The sequence below is a fragment of the Cervus canadensis genome, chromosome 29 (assembly GCF_019320065.1).
Source record: "Cervus canadensis isolate Bull #8, Minnesota chromosome 29, ASM1932006v1, whole genome shotgun sequence".
Classification (NCBI taxonomy): domain Eukaryota; kingdom Metazoa; phylum Chordata; class Mammalia; order Artiodactyla; family Cervidae; genus Cervus; species Cervus canadensis.
In genome coordinates, this window is record NC_057414.1 from 12,690,080 (window position 1) to 12,705,116 (window position 15,037).

Sequence of the window (15,037 nt, forward strand, 5' to 3'; positions counted from 1 at the left end):
ACATGGTGAAGACAAGGAGAAGTCATGATTCTGTGAGTCAAATATCTGATGACCCATTAATAACACAAAAGATAATAATGGAGGAGAAAATGGATGAAGTTTAAGGATGGCAAGGTATCTATTGAGCTTGAAAAATTGGAAGGAATGAATGAGTTACTTAGGTGGTAATGATTTTCCTGCACCACAAGTACTGGAGAAGACTCTTAGTCCCAGGGACAGTAAGGAGATCAAACCAGTCAGTCCTAAAGGAAACACACCTGAATATATTCATTGGAAGGACTTTGCTGAAGCTCCAATACTTCGGCCACCTGGTGCAAAGAGCCAAGTCATTGGAAAAGACTCTGATGCTGGGAAAGACTGAGGGCAAAAGGAGAAGTGGGGCAGCAGAGTGTGAGATGATTGGCTGGCATCTGACTCAGTAGACATGAATCTGAGCAAACTCCAGGAGATGGTGGAGGACAGAGGGGCTGCGGGGTCACAGGGTCAGACGTGACTCAGCGACTGAACAACAGCGGCAGTGAGCTTTCTGATAAGAAACATGCTCAGGTGGAGGCTTACCATCTGTCAACAGGATTATTACAGAAGTGACTTGGATATTGTGACACGGGTGTGCTAGATGGTATTAAACTCTGACCCTCAGGGTTTTTTATTCTACAAAACTCTGGAAGCAAACGGGTAGTATAGGAAAATCTCTGGACCAGCCTGTGGAGGACTTTTTCCTGGCTCCTTTCCTTGATCCAAGCTAACTAAAGGATGGCTACCAAAAGATAGAGGAAAAAAAGAAAGCAAACAAAAATCCCTATTGGCTCAGCAATGCAGCTTCATTCCCATGTTACACAGCACCCTTGTCCATGATGCTTGGTTTCCCAAGAGAGTCTCAACGATATGATTTAGGCAAGTGCATCTTGTTACTCACCTCAATACAGCTTGATGTCTTGCTTCCCCTGAGGACCAAGTAACACCTTATCATTGGTCTAATAATACTCTGTGCTGAGGTCTCTGTCTCTGCTTCCTTCCATCAGTGATTGGCTGTATGACCCTGCTCAAGTTGCAGCTATCTCATGGGTGTGCTGAGCAGTGCTAACAGTCTTTCAATCTGATTTACCCTAGGAATAAAAAGTAACTCAAGAATGATCTATAGAGCAGTGACAATGCACAGGAGACTTGGTGAATTCTAGAGCATGGTGGTTGCAGTAGAAGAGACATCCAAGTTAGTAATTTACATTCAACTCAGAAAATAAAAATGCAAATGTTCATTTTACCACGTGTATATTAGGTAATTGGGATATGTATTGCAGAGGGTTGAGTTGTTAGAAGGGCTCAGTGTGGAGCCTTTCACAGTTTCTGATTATGGGAGCATCTCATGTGGATGTGTTCTCAGTCGCTTCAGTCCTGTCCGACTCTGTGCGACCCATGGACTGTAGCCCACCAGGCTCCTCTGTCCATGAGATTCTTCAGGCAAGAATAGTGGAGTGGGTTGCCATTTCCTCTTCTTGGGGATCTTCACGACCCAGGGACTGAACCTGCATCTCTTTTATCTCCTGAATTGGCAGACAGGCTCATTAACAACTAGGGCCACCCAGGAAGGGTGGCTACAGTACCACTAATGGGGTCCTGGAATTCTGATAAGGGGTATTTTCCAGAATAAGAAAAGGTAAAGGCATTGTAGTTCTATATCAAACACTATCATAGGTTACTTGCCTGTATTATTACTCATAATCCTCATGATGACCATAGGAGGTATGTAAAATTTCCCCATTGCACACACAGGGAAAATGTCGTCAGTGAGAGATAGTGATCTGTCCCAGTTCAGCTTTTATTGTACTATTTTGGGCATATGATTTACTCCATTTGAGAGGTAATTGTTAATATGCAAAGAATGTGTAATAGTAATGCATACCTTTTATTGCATATGTATACATAGTATACAATCTGTACATACAATACATAAAAATTTGTAAAAAAAAAAAAACAATGTGAGATGTGGCATGTGCATGTTCAGTCATGTCCGACTCTTTGTGACCCCGTGGGCTGTAGTCTGCCAGGCTCCTCTGTCCATGAAACTTGATAATTTGCTATGATAATGACAGCAAAGAATTGTAGCACAGCAAAGCACCATGATGATATAACCAGAAAACAGAGAAATTTGGACAAAATGTGATTAGCAACTGCCCAGCCGAGTTCCCTCACCCAGCCCAAGATTTCAAATGAAGGCAGGTGTAAAGTTCTTGTAATTGATGGGAGTGGGGTTGGAGTGAAGGAATTCGAAGGCAGGGACAAGCAAAAAGGAAGATGAAGAGGGAAAATTAGGGTGGAGATAATATCAGGAGATCCCTTCTCAGGAAGCAAAGAGTCAAATTGTCCCTGTGTCATCAGCAATCTCTTGGCTTAGTCTCCCCCAGCAGAGCTGGGGAAGCAACTTTCAAGTAATCATGAGGTTCCTGGAAGTCCCAGATAGCCGAGGGTCTCAGAATTATTCTCATAATTATTTAAGCAACAGAGGAGAAAAGCCAGCAGAGTACATTAAACAACAGCTGGAAATGGGGCATATTTTGATCACTGCAGCCACCCTGGAATTCCCATTTGTCACTGTGCAGGTTTATCCCAGTTATTTTGTTAACCACTTAACAATAGTCAATCCTTCACTTTACTTGAATGAAACTTCTGGAGCCAAATCTATCAGATGATGACAGTGTTTTCCTCTAATAATAACTAGCACCAAGATCTTTGGTGACTATCACTGTCTCTTACCCTTGCATTCTTTCATGTAACACTACTATTCCTGGGACACTGGTTCTATTATTATGCACCACTTATACATGAGGGGATGGAGGCTTAGAGCAGCTAAGCTAAAGGCCAGCCACCAGGTTGCATGGCGTTTCAGGTATCTGTTGACGTGTAATAGACCATCTCAAGGTTTAATAGCTTGAAAACAGCAGCCGTTTTATTTGCTCACAATTACTGATCAGATATTTGGCTGGACATAGGAGGGACAACACCATGGTCTGGGGTCTCAGGTGGGGGCTTAAATGGCTGGGATGAAGTGTATGTCTGCTGTCTTGAGTTCTGGCTGTTACCTGGGTTCCCTGGCATTTCTGCATAAGGCTAGTGTGAGCTTCTCTGCACGGTGATCTTGTGATTGCAGGAGAAATTGTGCTAAATGACAAGTCCACTGTGAGAGTGCTTATTAAGCCTCTGCTTGCGTTATGTTTGCTGATATCTCACTGGGTGCAAGTCATGGGCAGAAATACTGTCACCGTGAAAGAAAACCTTGTTTACAAAGTCTAGTAGACACGAAAAATAATACAGGCATTTTAGGGGGCTGTGAGACCCATTGGGGGAGCAGTTATGCCAGACTGTGTGTGTGGGGGGCGGGGGAGAGGGTTTGTCCCCTAAGACTAGAGGGGGAAAAATAGAACTACAGAGTTTCAAAGAGAAATCATCTACCTACTACGGTCCTTCACTTTGCACAAAAATGCATTAGGGCCACAACAGAAAAGGAACTAAAGTCACAGACCTAATGACTGACAAAGACTAGCTTCAGAATGTACATCACACCAAGATCTGACAGGAGGTGATACTGGTGAACCAGAGAAGAGCGCAGGAACTGAGCGAGACTCGCGACGAGTAAGAGGCAAGGAGTAAACAGGCCAAAAGTCCAGTCCCGAGACGTTTAAGTAGCCCACTTGAGATCCTATTATATCTGCAGTGTACCCCTGCCTGCCCTGAAAAACCATATTGCCTCTTCCACAGCAGTGGCCTCTGTGATTATTTGGAGTACTTGCATTTTGCTGTTTTTCTGCAGCTCTGCGTTTGAATATCTGTCTTCGAGCATAAATTCCTGAGAACAAAAGGCTGCTCATCTTAAACATAGAGCAAAGTACACTATGTAACCAAAGCTTTAGGATTGTAAAAATGATGGAACACGTATGATCCCTTAAATTCACAAGGGACCAATATGTCTAGACAATCTGCTATATAGATACTTATTAACTGTTTTACATGGAACTTTTACAACTTAGCATAAAAGAAAACTTTAAGGTAGGTGTGATTTTAAGTATGTATGTTGTGGCCGACTCTGCAACCCCGTGGACTGTAGCCCGCCAGGCTCCTCTGTATATGGGATTTTTCAGGCAAGAATACTAGAGTGGGTTGTCATTCTCTACTCCAGGCGATCTTCCCAACTGAGGGATCGAACTTGTGTATCCTGCATTGGCAGGCGGATTCTTCACCACTGATCCACCTGGGAAGCCCAGGCCTGCTTTTAGTCCCTGCCCCTTTTCTTTCCACAAAGGAAGCGAAGAGTGAAGTGGATAAATGATGTGCCCAGCATCACATGGCTAGTGTGTCCCAGCTAGGATTGAAAATCTGACCATTATCCTCCTGCTCCTCTTCCTTTGATGCAATGAAGCCATAATCACAAGGCAAGATAGGAGAGCGTGTTTTAAACTTAACACAGGGATTTGAATGCCAAATCAGGCATTTCTCTCTAATGCGTTCTTGTAGCAATGGTATCACCTCTCTGCGTGTGAGTAGTTTCATTTGCAAAATGAGAGGCTGGACGTGAGTATCTCTCAGAGGTACTCCATCTCCAAACTGTTTCTAACATTCACTGACAATTGAAAACACGTTATTCAGTGCAGCGCCATCTGCTGTTCCTTGGTGAGATTGCCGATGGTTCCTGCTGAACAAAAAAATCAGTTAAAAGAAACACAGAAGCAAACTATTATATGTAAAATAGATAAACAACAAGATCCAATGTATAGAACAGGGAATTATATTAAATGCACTGTAATCAAACATAATGTAAAATAAAACACACACACACCCAGCAATATACACAGGTAACAGATATACATTACCCCAAATCACTTCCACTGTGGATTTCATTACTTCATTGTATAATGTTAGTAAAGTTGGTGTTAAAATATCAAGAGCATCATTCTAACAGAATAGTTGTGCAAAGTTGCACACAGGGACAGACACTACCCTCACATACAAATCGGGTTGATGACACCTACACATTTCATATTCACCGTAAGAGCAGTCAATAGGTCCCATCACAGTTCTATGTAATTAGCGCTAAATACACTTTAATCCCATGTAGCTACATGTATTTGAACAGTAACCAGAACTACTGCATTTGAACTGTGTAATTACACACTGGCTCTCTCAGTGGTAGAAACTGTATAATTATGAAGTTCTTTGCATTATCAGAAAAAAAAAAAAGAACAACTATGCCGTGCTGGGGAAAATCACAGTAGGATTATGCTGCCTGTGATTCCACATCTCTTAGTTCAGGGCCTACTTAACTTTCTATACAGTGTAATTAGGCATGAGGTGGGGTTGGGAGACAAACGATATCTAATGTATTAACAGTCCCTCTTATTCCCAGATAGCTAAGAATATTCTACCAAGCTTATGCCAACATTTTTCTGTGCACAAAATACAAGTGATTTGCCACTCCACACGGAGTAACAGTATTCTATTTTGTGCCTTTTAATACGAGATTCTAAAAATATTTCCCCAAGCCACTCAAAATGCATCCCTGGTGTTGGTTTTATATAGGTTTTCTAGATTCATGAAACATAATGACATAGGGGAGTTAGAGTGGATGAAGTATGCTCAGTAAGAAGGAATGCATGCTGAATACAAGCTAAATGTTGAATTTCTTGTTTACTCTCTCAAGAAATGAGAAGCTCTACAATGACTCCCCAAAGGATATGGCTAAATAATTTGGTTTATTTTCTACCACTCTGTGACAGATAAATTCCTTTATTTAAATGTTTAAAAATTTATTGGTGACTTTCCTGGTGGCTCAGACAGTAAAGCATCTGCCTACAATGCGGGAGACCCGGGTTCGATCCCCGGGTCAAGAGGATCTCCTGGAGAAGGAAATAGCAACCCATTCCAGTACTCTTGCCCGGAAAATCCCATGGACGGAGGAGCTTGGTAGACTACAGTACATGGAGTCGCAAAGAGTTGGACACGACTGAGAGACTTCACTTTCACTAAAAATTTATTAAACCTCTACACGATTTGAGATAGTAGCTTTTATAGCAGCTCACATAAAATCTTAGTGGAGTATAGGCTTCTCTTGAACCAATGAGATGATGTACTTAAGTAAAGCGTCTTGGGATGTCCTTCATGGTCTAGTGGTTAAGAATATGCCTTTCAAAGCGTGGGACTTGGGTCCGATCCCTGGTTGGAGAACCAAGATCCCACATGCTGAGGGCCAACTAAGCCTGTGTCTCAACTGCTCAACACGTGTGCTCTGCAACTAGAGAAAGCCCACAGTCCACAGTGAAGACCCAGCACAGCCAAAAACAAAAACAAAAGCCAGCCTCGTGGGCATCATTAAGGAGTTAAGGGGTGTAATTCAGAAGCAACTGAGATTTGGGAACCAGTGTTAGCTTAGAGCCAGTGCTTTGGTTGGGAGAGTGACTGTCCTACAGAAGGTGGAAGAAGTGGGATCAAGCAAATAACAGCTGGAAGATGTTTGTTTAGACTGCCTAGAGGGGATTCTTATTAAAAAACATAAATTTTGGAATAATTAAAACTACTACATGGAGGCAAAAGGCAACCAGTTACAGAAAAGTTGGAAAGCAGAAACTGAGATGAAGGTGGCAAAGGAATGACTTTTTCTGAGACGGTAAGAGTTGAGCTGAAAGCTAAATCATGAAAAGATGGCAGCTTTGCAGGGACCTCGTGGAAAACCCTTCAGACTGGGGTAAAAGCAAGTGCGATGTCTTTGGGGACAAATAGTGAAAGAAAAGCAACTTGAAGCAAAAAGAACAAGAAGCTGACACTTCACTACTGGATGTGTAAACCAGATAAGCATCCTGGTTTCAAAAGAGGTTAGCATTGTTTGGGAGTTCAGCTGGGTAAAGGTGGATGAAGCAGAACATCCAAACCATACCATCGAATCTTATGTGAAAATAAGTCATGTAATGGGGTCCAAGTCATTCTCCTCTGCTTCAAAGAAGCTATTAATTGCTCTAATTTAAAATATCTTGGGACTTTCCCGGTGGTCCAGGGGTTAACACTTTGTGCTTCCAATCCAAGGGGCAAGGGTTCGATCCCTGGTTTGGGAACTAAGGTCCCACATGCCACACAGCATGCCCTAAGTCCCATAACAAAAGATAAAATAACTTATGCTCCACAGAAACTTACTTTTCCTTGGTAAGCTCAAGTTTTGGAGGTATTTCTGTTGCTATTTACTTCATTTCTATGCAATTAAATGAATATTAATGAGATGAAAAACATTTCAGAGTACTAAAAGCTATCTGAATTAATACACATGATTAGTTTATTGACATCTCCTATTTAATCAAAATTCTTTTGAATATTAAGATGTCCAAGAGAGTTGTTTTTTTCTTTTTAGTTAACTCAGCGAGGGAGGAGATTCTACCATTTCTTCCTGTAGAAGTTATGGACTTTCATAGGGAAATCATATTGTGCAGTGCAATGAGAATTCGTTTGCAGATATCAGCCCTGAGTGCCACTCACAAGGCATTTGAAGTTGGGCAAGTCACTGAACTCTTAAGCTTGTTGCATCATGATGTAAAATGAGATTGCATTATATGGCATTTGTTTCTCTGCACACCCTTACTCTTTTAGTAAAACTGTATTATTGCAATGGAATAGTCTACACATTTATATGTGTGTGTATATATACATATAGGCTTTCTTGGTGGCTCAGACCGTAAAGAACGTGCCTGCAATGCAGGAGACCGGGGTCAGTCCAGGAAGACCCCCTGGAGAAGGGAATGGCAGCCCACTCCAGTATTCTGGCCTGGGAAACCCCATGGACAGAGGAGCCTGCTGGGCCACAGTCCATGGGGTCGCAAAAGAGTTGAACATGACTTAGAGACCAAACAAAAATAAATTCTTAACTATAATATATATTCTTATGTATAATATATTCCGTGATATATATTCTCAACTATACAGTTAGGTACACCATATATAACTATATATAATGTACTATGCCTTTATAGTATATGTGGTGGATGGACTTTAGTCCCTAAGTCGTGTCCACCAGGATCCTCTGGCCACTGGATTACCCAGGCAAGAATACTGGATTGGTTTGCCATTTCCTTTTCCAGGGGATGTTTCCAACCACACCCAGGCCTCCTGCATTGCGGGCAGATTCTTTACAGACTAAGCCACTGTGGAAACCACATAGAGTATATACATATAGTTAAGAACATATTTTGTAGTATAAGTGTGGATATTCTGACGTGTTATACATGTAGTTAAGAATATATTTTGTAGTATAAATATGGATATTCTGATGCATTATACCTGCAGTTAAGAATATATTTTGTAGTACAAATGTGGATATTCTTATGTGTTATCTGTACAGTTAAGGATATATTCTGTAGTGTGAAAGTGGATATTCTGATGCAATATCTGTACAGTTAAGGATATATTCTGTAGTGTGAATGTGGATATTCTGATGCGTTTTCCAATCTTTATCAACATACTCTCTCCTTGCTACCACACATTCTCCATTTCGTTTCATGAGAGAATATTAGTTTTTAATCCTATTTCCTACGTCTTATGTATCTAATCTCACAGCTCTTTAGCCTTAAGGCAAACTCAAGAATCCTTGAATTCTTATTATTTTCCTCTTCTTTCTCATGAGTGGGGAATATCTTCCTTCTCTCTTTTGCCTTATTTTCCATTTTCACTGAATAGTGAATTTATAAGCCGATTTAGTTATGAACATTTAGAAAATTGATTTTAACTAAAAAATTATCATTGCAAAATATTGTGTTGGCCAAAAATGTTCATTTGGGTTTTTCCATGAAAGTGAAGTCACTCAGTCACATCCAACTCTTTGAGACGCCATGGGCTGTAGCCTACCAGGCTTCTCCGTCCATGGGATTTTCCCGGCAAGGGTACTGGAGTGGGTGCTAGTTCCTTCTCCAGGGAATCTTCCAGACCCAGGAATTGAACCCGAGTTTCCCGCATTGCAGGCAGACTCTCTACCCTCTGAGCCACCAGGGAATCCTCACAAACTTTTTGCCCAACCCAGTACATTTTTACTATTTTATTAGTGAAATTCTCTTGTTTAATTACAACACATAATTATATATAAAGTATATTTTTAAAAAGTAAATTTAAAAATTCTCATCTCTTTCTGTGGACTCCATTACATCTAAACAGTAATGTGAAAAGCTTTGTTCATTCTAAATGATAGTATTGATGTCAAAAGTAGTTATTTTTCTCAAACTTAGGTCACTGCTCTATAGTCTAAATATAACTTTCTCAAAATCACATGTAACAGATTGTGTTGAAAAAGGAAAGGAAAAGTATTTATTATGCATTCTGATTTAATGATTCCCAAAAAGAGAGAGAGAGAGACTCAAGCACTTTTGTGGTTAGCAGCCGATTCATAGGTTGAGGAGCAAAATAATGTTTCCTTTCATGAGAGAGGTGGAGAAAATCTATTCATGACCACTTCCCATACATGATATTGGGAACACATAGGTCAATCCATATTGGAGTATCTTTGTTCCCTTTGGTCAGAAAGTTTTAAAGTCTTGATTGTAGTAAAGTATATATAACATAAAACGTACCATTTTAACCACTTAAAATAGCATACAGCGAACTGTTCATGTTATTGTGCAACCATCCTCACCATCCCAGAACGTTTTTCATATTGCAGTGTTGAAACTATGTACCATTAGACAATAACTTCCTATGCCAGAAACTTTGAACTTTTTCACCCTCATAATGGAAAATAGACAGAAAAGATGTCAACCATGGGAGGACTTACTGTCTTCTGAGGCCAAACAGAAGATCTCATTCAGGAGGGAAGACAGGATGTGGGATTAGCAGAAGGGCAGACTCTCCCGTGAACTTGATGGGTTTATAGGTTAAGAATCAAGATCAGTTTATTCTCTACCTTCCTTGTTGGGCACAGTTGCCTACAGAAACAGGAGGAGCAACCATAGAAGCACTTGGAGTGTGTACATCATTTTTTGGCTCTACGTGGTCCAATGTTCCCTTGACATTCACACACTTCCTGATGATGACCAGGTGACAAAAATTGGGTGCAAAGCGGTGCGTCTCTTCTCCAGGCAGTCATTTACCCTTACACGGGGTCCCGGCATCTAACCTCAGCCTGTGGTGGAAAACCACAACTTTCTCTGAAGCTATTCTCCTCTTAAAATGAGTCAAAAGGGAAAGCAAGCAAAACAAACCAGAAGAAAATGAAGGGAAAGAGATGATAATAGTTATTATGTGGAACTATGATAGCATCCGGAGAAGGCAATGGCACCCCACTCCAGTGCTCTTGCCTGGAAAATCCCATGGACGGGGGAGCCTAGTAGCTGCAGTCCATGGGGTCGGTAGGAGTGGGACACGACTGAGCGACTTCACTTTCACTTTTCACTTTCATGCATTGGAGAAGGAAATGGCAACCCACTCCAGTGTTCTTGCCTGGAGAATCCCAGGGACAGGGGAGCCTGGTGGGCTGCCGTCTATGGTGTCGCACAGAGTCGGACAGGACTGACGCAACTTCGCAGCAGCATGATAGCATAGGTGCCTTATCTTCTTTATCTTTACAGATTTGTCTATATTTTTATTCAAACTCTATAGGTAGTAATGTGAAAATTTACAGAGCTTCAGTTGGGGTTCAAAATTCTCCATAACCCTTTCTGTTTGCTCTGAGGTCTGAAGAAAGATATCTGGAAATGTAATTTTCTAGCACTTTTCCACATTTGTGAGAAGACAATGTCACTGTTGTATACATGGCAAGAAGGACACGCTGCTCAGTGACAAAATTAGGGATGAAACTAGACAGCTTTTTCAAATGTCCTTTAAATTCACGACTCTACAAAGTTCATGATAATTGCCACATAAGCAGTTTCTACTTTTAGAAGCATAAAATGTACACAACTGAGTTGGCATTCTCAAAGTATTTCATAAACGTTTTATTATTGAAAGCAACTCGTGGAGACAAGCATATTCCAAATCGAGACAAAAATAAATCATCGTTGAATGGTTTTTGTGCTATGCAATACCTTAGTACCTGATCTTTTTACTCTTCGCTGTGCTAGGTAATCCAAGCCTCTTGTCAACACCCTGGGGAAGGAATGATATGCCCCAGGAGTTGTATGGACATGTGTGTTTGTGGTAGAGGATGGAGGTAGGAACTGAACCAGACTTGGAGAGAAGCTCGTCTTCCCAGAAAGAATTAAGAATCATTTGCTTCTCAACCATGAAATTTCCCTTCAGACAAGGAGTGCATTTAAACTCTGAAATCATACATGGTTGCAAGAAACTTGCTGGATAACAGCCAATAATTTTTGGGTGAGACACATCTCTGAGACATTAAGTCAGACCAAATGTATTCTTTTCATGGAAGAAGAACAGGAAGGAAAGAAAATCAGATGGTCTGGTTTCAATATTTGGTAAGATGTTCTTCAGGTTTTTTTTTTTTTTTTGGAAGGAGAGGTGCTATCCGGGAACTTAGATTTAAGATAAAGATCTATTACTGACAGGGAATTTAAATGTAAATTCCTTTCTAATAAAAAGATGAAGTGTATGCTATTGTAGGGCAAATATTGAACTAAGCATAAATAATATCTGGGTTTCAATTCCAACTGTAGTGTTTTAAAGAACAATTTTTTTGTACGTTGGACAGACTGGTACACTTTGTACACTGGACACATAGAGACTATTAACCAAAAGTCCTAGATTATAATTATAATTATATATATAAATATATTATGTTTATATATAAATAAAATATGAATATATTATATATAATTGTATATATATATACATATATATATATATAATTATAATTATATAATTACTATTACAGTTATAATACTTTTTAAGCAAACTTACTGAATGGTCATTATTTTTATCAAAGTAGAGGGGAAGTCGGCGTGAAGTGGTTTAAACAAATGCTTGACTTGTTGATCAAAGGATGCCTGGGAAAATTCTGAAACAGGATGCCTGAAATCCAGAGAAAGCAAAGAGCTATTTTATTTTTAGTCATGTTGTATCTGAGGACTACTAGAGATATCCAGTTTATGGTAAAACCTTTTAATAAGAAAATTTCTCTCTATTTCAGAATTTATAACAATAACAAAATGTCTGAGCTACCCTAATTTTCTAAAAAATTAATTTTTGAAGGGAAGATTCTTGTTCTATGGCTGCTGCAAGAACCACAAGATGAGAGAGAGAGTCTGGGAGATGTTTAGAATCAAATTCATACCTACTGTTTCATACTCACTCTGCAAATCATGATCATGGGTTATGAATACTGGGAAAGGTAGGATGGCTGAGTGATATACGCCCGTTCCTTTGCACAGAGTTGCTGTAAAGATGAAGTGAAGTAAAATCAAAAGCCCCTGAAAGTTTCTGTAAGCTGTATGATGCTATTAGTCTATGGCGTCATGGACCGGTATTGACGGTGCGGGGACAGTATACACACTGCCGGGCGTTACCGCTGTGATGACCGCAACTACCTCTACTAAAGGCGCCACGGATGCTGTTGCTACTTCTGCCACCATGGAGGCCATTTTGAAATAAATGTGTTCTTTATCTCTATCGAGACATGGTCAGTTGGCCATTTGATTGTCTTCCATTCCTTCAGAGTCCATTGCAAAATAATAGGATATAAAAGGAATAAAATGGTGTACATCAAGAGAAATGGGGCATAATGTAGAGACTGACTGCAAGAAAAGAACATTGAAAAATGGAAAGCAGGTCAAAAAGTAGACATAGATTTACAGTAAGGAAGAGGATACAACACAGGTTCATGGGAATAATTTTCAGTGAATTTTCTCTGGAGAACTCCAGAAAGTTACAAGACACAGCAAAAAGTGGGAATAAAAAAAAAAAATGAAAGAAAGAAAAAAGAGTGAGGAGGAAAACAGAGGAATCATTTGAAAATTATTATAATGGCTGTTTGACTCACTCCTTTTGCCACCCGGGGCAAAGAATATAAGTGTATAGAATAGTTTGTTACTGTTGTTTAGTCGCTAAGTCATATCTGACTCTTTGTGACCCCATGGACTGTAGCCTGCCAGCCACCTCAGTCCATGGGATTTTCCAGGCAAGAATACTGGAGTGGGTTGCCATTTCCTTCTCCAGGGGATCTTCCTGACCCAGGGATTGAACCTGCGTCTCCTGCACTGACAGGCAGGTTCTTTACCACTGAACCACCAGGGAGGTCCCTATATATATATTACTCAGACATAAAAAGGATGAGATCTTGTTCTTTGCAACAACATGGATGGAACTGGAGAGTTTTATGCTAAGTGAAATAAATCAGACAGAGAAATACAAATGCCATATGACTTCACTCATGTGTAAAATCTAAAAAAAAAAAAAACAAAACAAAACAAATAACAAATGTCAGAAACAGAGTTATATTACAGAGAAACAAGTGGTGGCCAGAGGGGAGGTGGTTGGGAGGATGAGTTTTAAAAAAAAAAAAAAAGCAATAAACCAGCAGTCAGATGTCTATTTTACAAGCAGGACTTTTATGCTTACTTCTTAAAAAATCCATCCAGATGTCCAAGATTCAAAACCAGCAGTAATAGGAAAAGGTGCAGGAGATGTACAGAGCTTAAAACAAGGAAGGAAAATAAGCATTTGCTCAGGGAGCCTCTGGCTGGAGCCTGAACATCAGCAGAGGCTGACAAATCCTTCCCTGGGAAACCTACTGGAAGGATCATCTCCAGATAAAGTGAAGATCCAGAGAGACAACATGCACACATTCGTATTTTGGAAGAGTAACACAGCAAAAGAGCCGGCTGTCCACCTAACTACTGGATCCAGCTCCCAGTTTTTTGTCCACCAGTAAACAAAGGGCTTTCAAACTAATATTTTAGTAACTCCTTCTCATATAAGAAGAGAGAGTTAAAGCCCACCTGACAGTTGAAGAAAGATCTCAAAATAAAAGGCAGAGAAAAAACGTAGAAAAATGATAATTTAGTCTTGAAGAAAGAGATAAATCTTTTAAATAATCAAGCAAAAAATTATATAAATAATTACTCTCCTCATAAAGAGGGGTTGATGCATGCAATATTTTTTAAATACTATGGAAAAAGTACTATGAAAATAAAAACCAGAAAAGAAGAAAGAACTCTTGGAAATGAAAATATTGCAAAAACTAGGCTAATTAAATGTAATAAGTTTGAGAAAGTAGAACAGAAGACACAAAATTAACAAATATGAAATAAAATGTACTTCAGAATCAGATCTTAGAACTGTGTCTGATAAAAAAAAAAAAAATACCAGGAAGAATAGACAGATAATATAAATAAAAAGAATTAGCCAAGAAAATTTCTGGAGCTAAAGTTCACAGGACTACAGACTGCTTGATATAACCAAATAAAAAAGTCTACCCCAAGGTCAATTATCATAAAATTTCCTAGTGTCTGTGACAAAAGGAAGATCTTAACATCTAAAGAGAGGGGGGAAATACCATATACATAAGGTAAGAATTACAAAATTTCAGGTTTCTCAGTGGCAACTATGAATTCTAAGAGAGAATTATCTTCAAAATTCTGAACGCAAATATTCGTCAACCTTGAAAACTATGCCAAGTAAAAATATACACTCAGTATGAAGGTAGGGTATGACTCAATTTTTTTTTTTTAATGGAAGGAATCAGCGATATCTTTTTTTCGCACTTTTTCTGAGGAAAGAACAATGTGCTTAAGAAAGTGAAGTCTGGTGACTTAAAGCCCAAAAATGTGTCAGTTTGGGAAAAAAGAAAAGGAATATGGAAAAGAGGTCTTCATTAAAAACAGTGATTTAATGGAATAATACAGCATTTTAAACAAAATAAGCCTATGTGAATAGCAAATTATACAAATGGAAATAAATACAAATTATTACATTTAAGAAGACCAAATAGCAATATGAAAAAGGGAGTATCATCATAATACTACTTGTCTCTATCATAGTATTACATGGTTATAATTATATAAAACCTAATTCAATGATGGTAATGTGAATATAGAAAGACTTTTGAGGTATTACTGGTATTCCAGATATC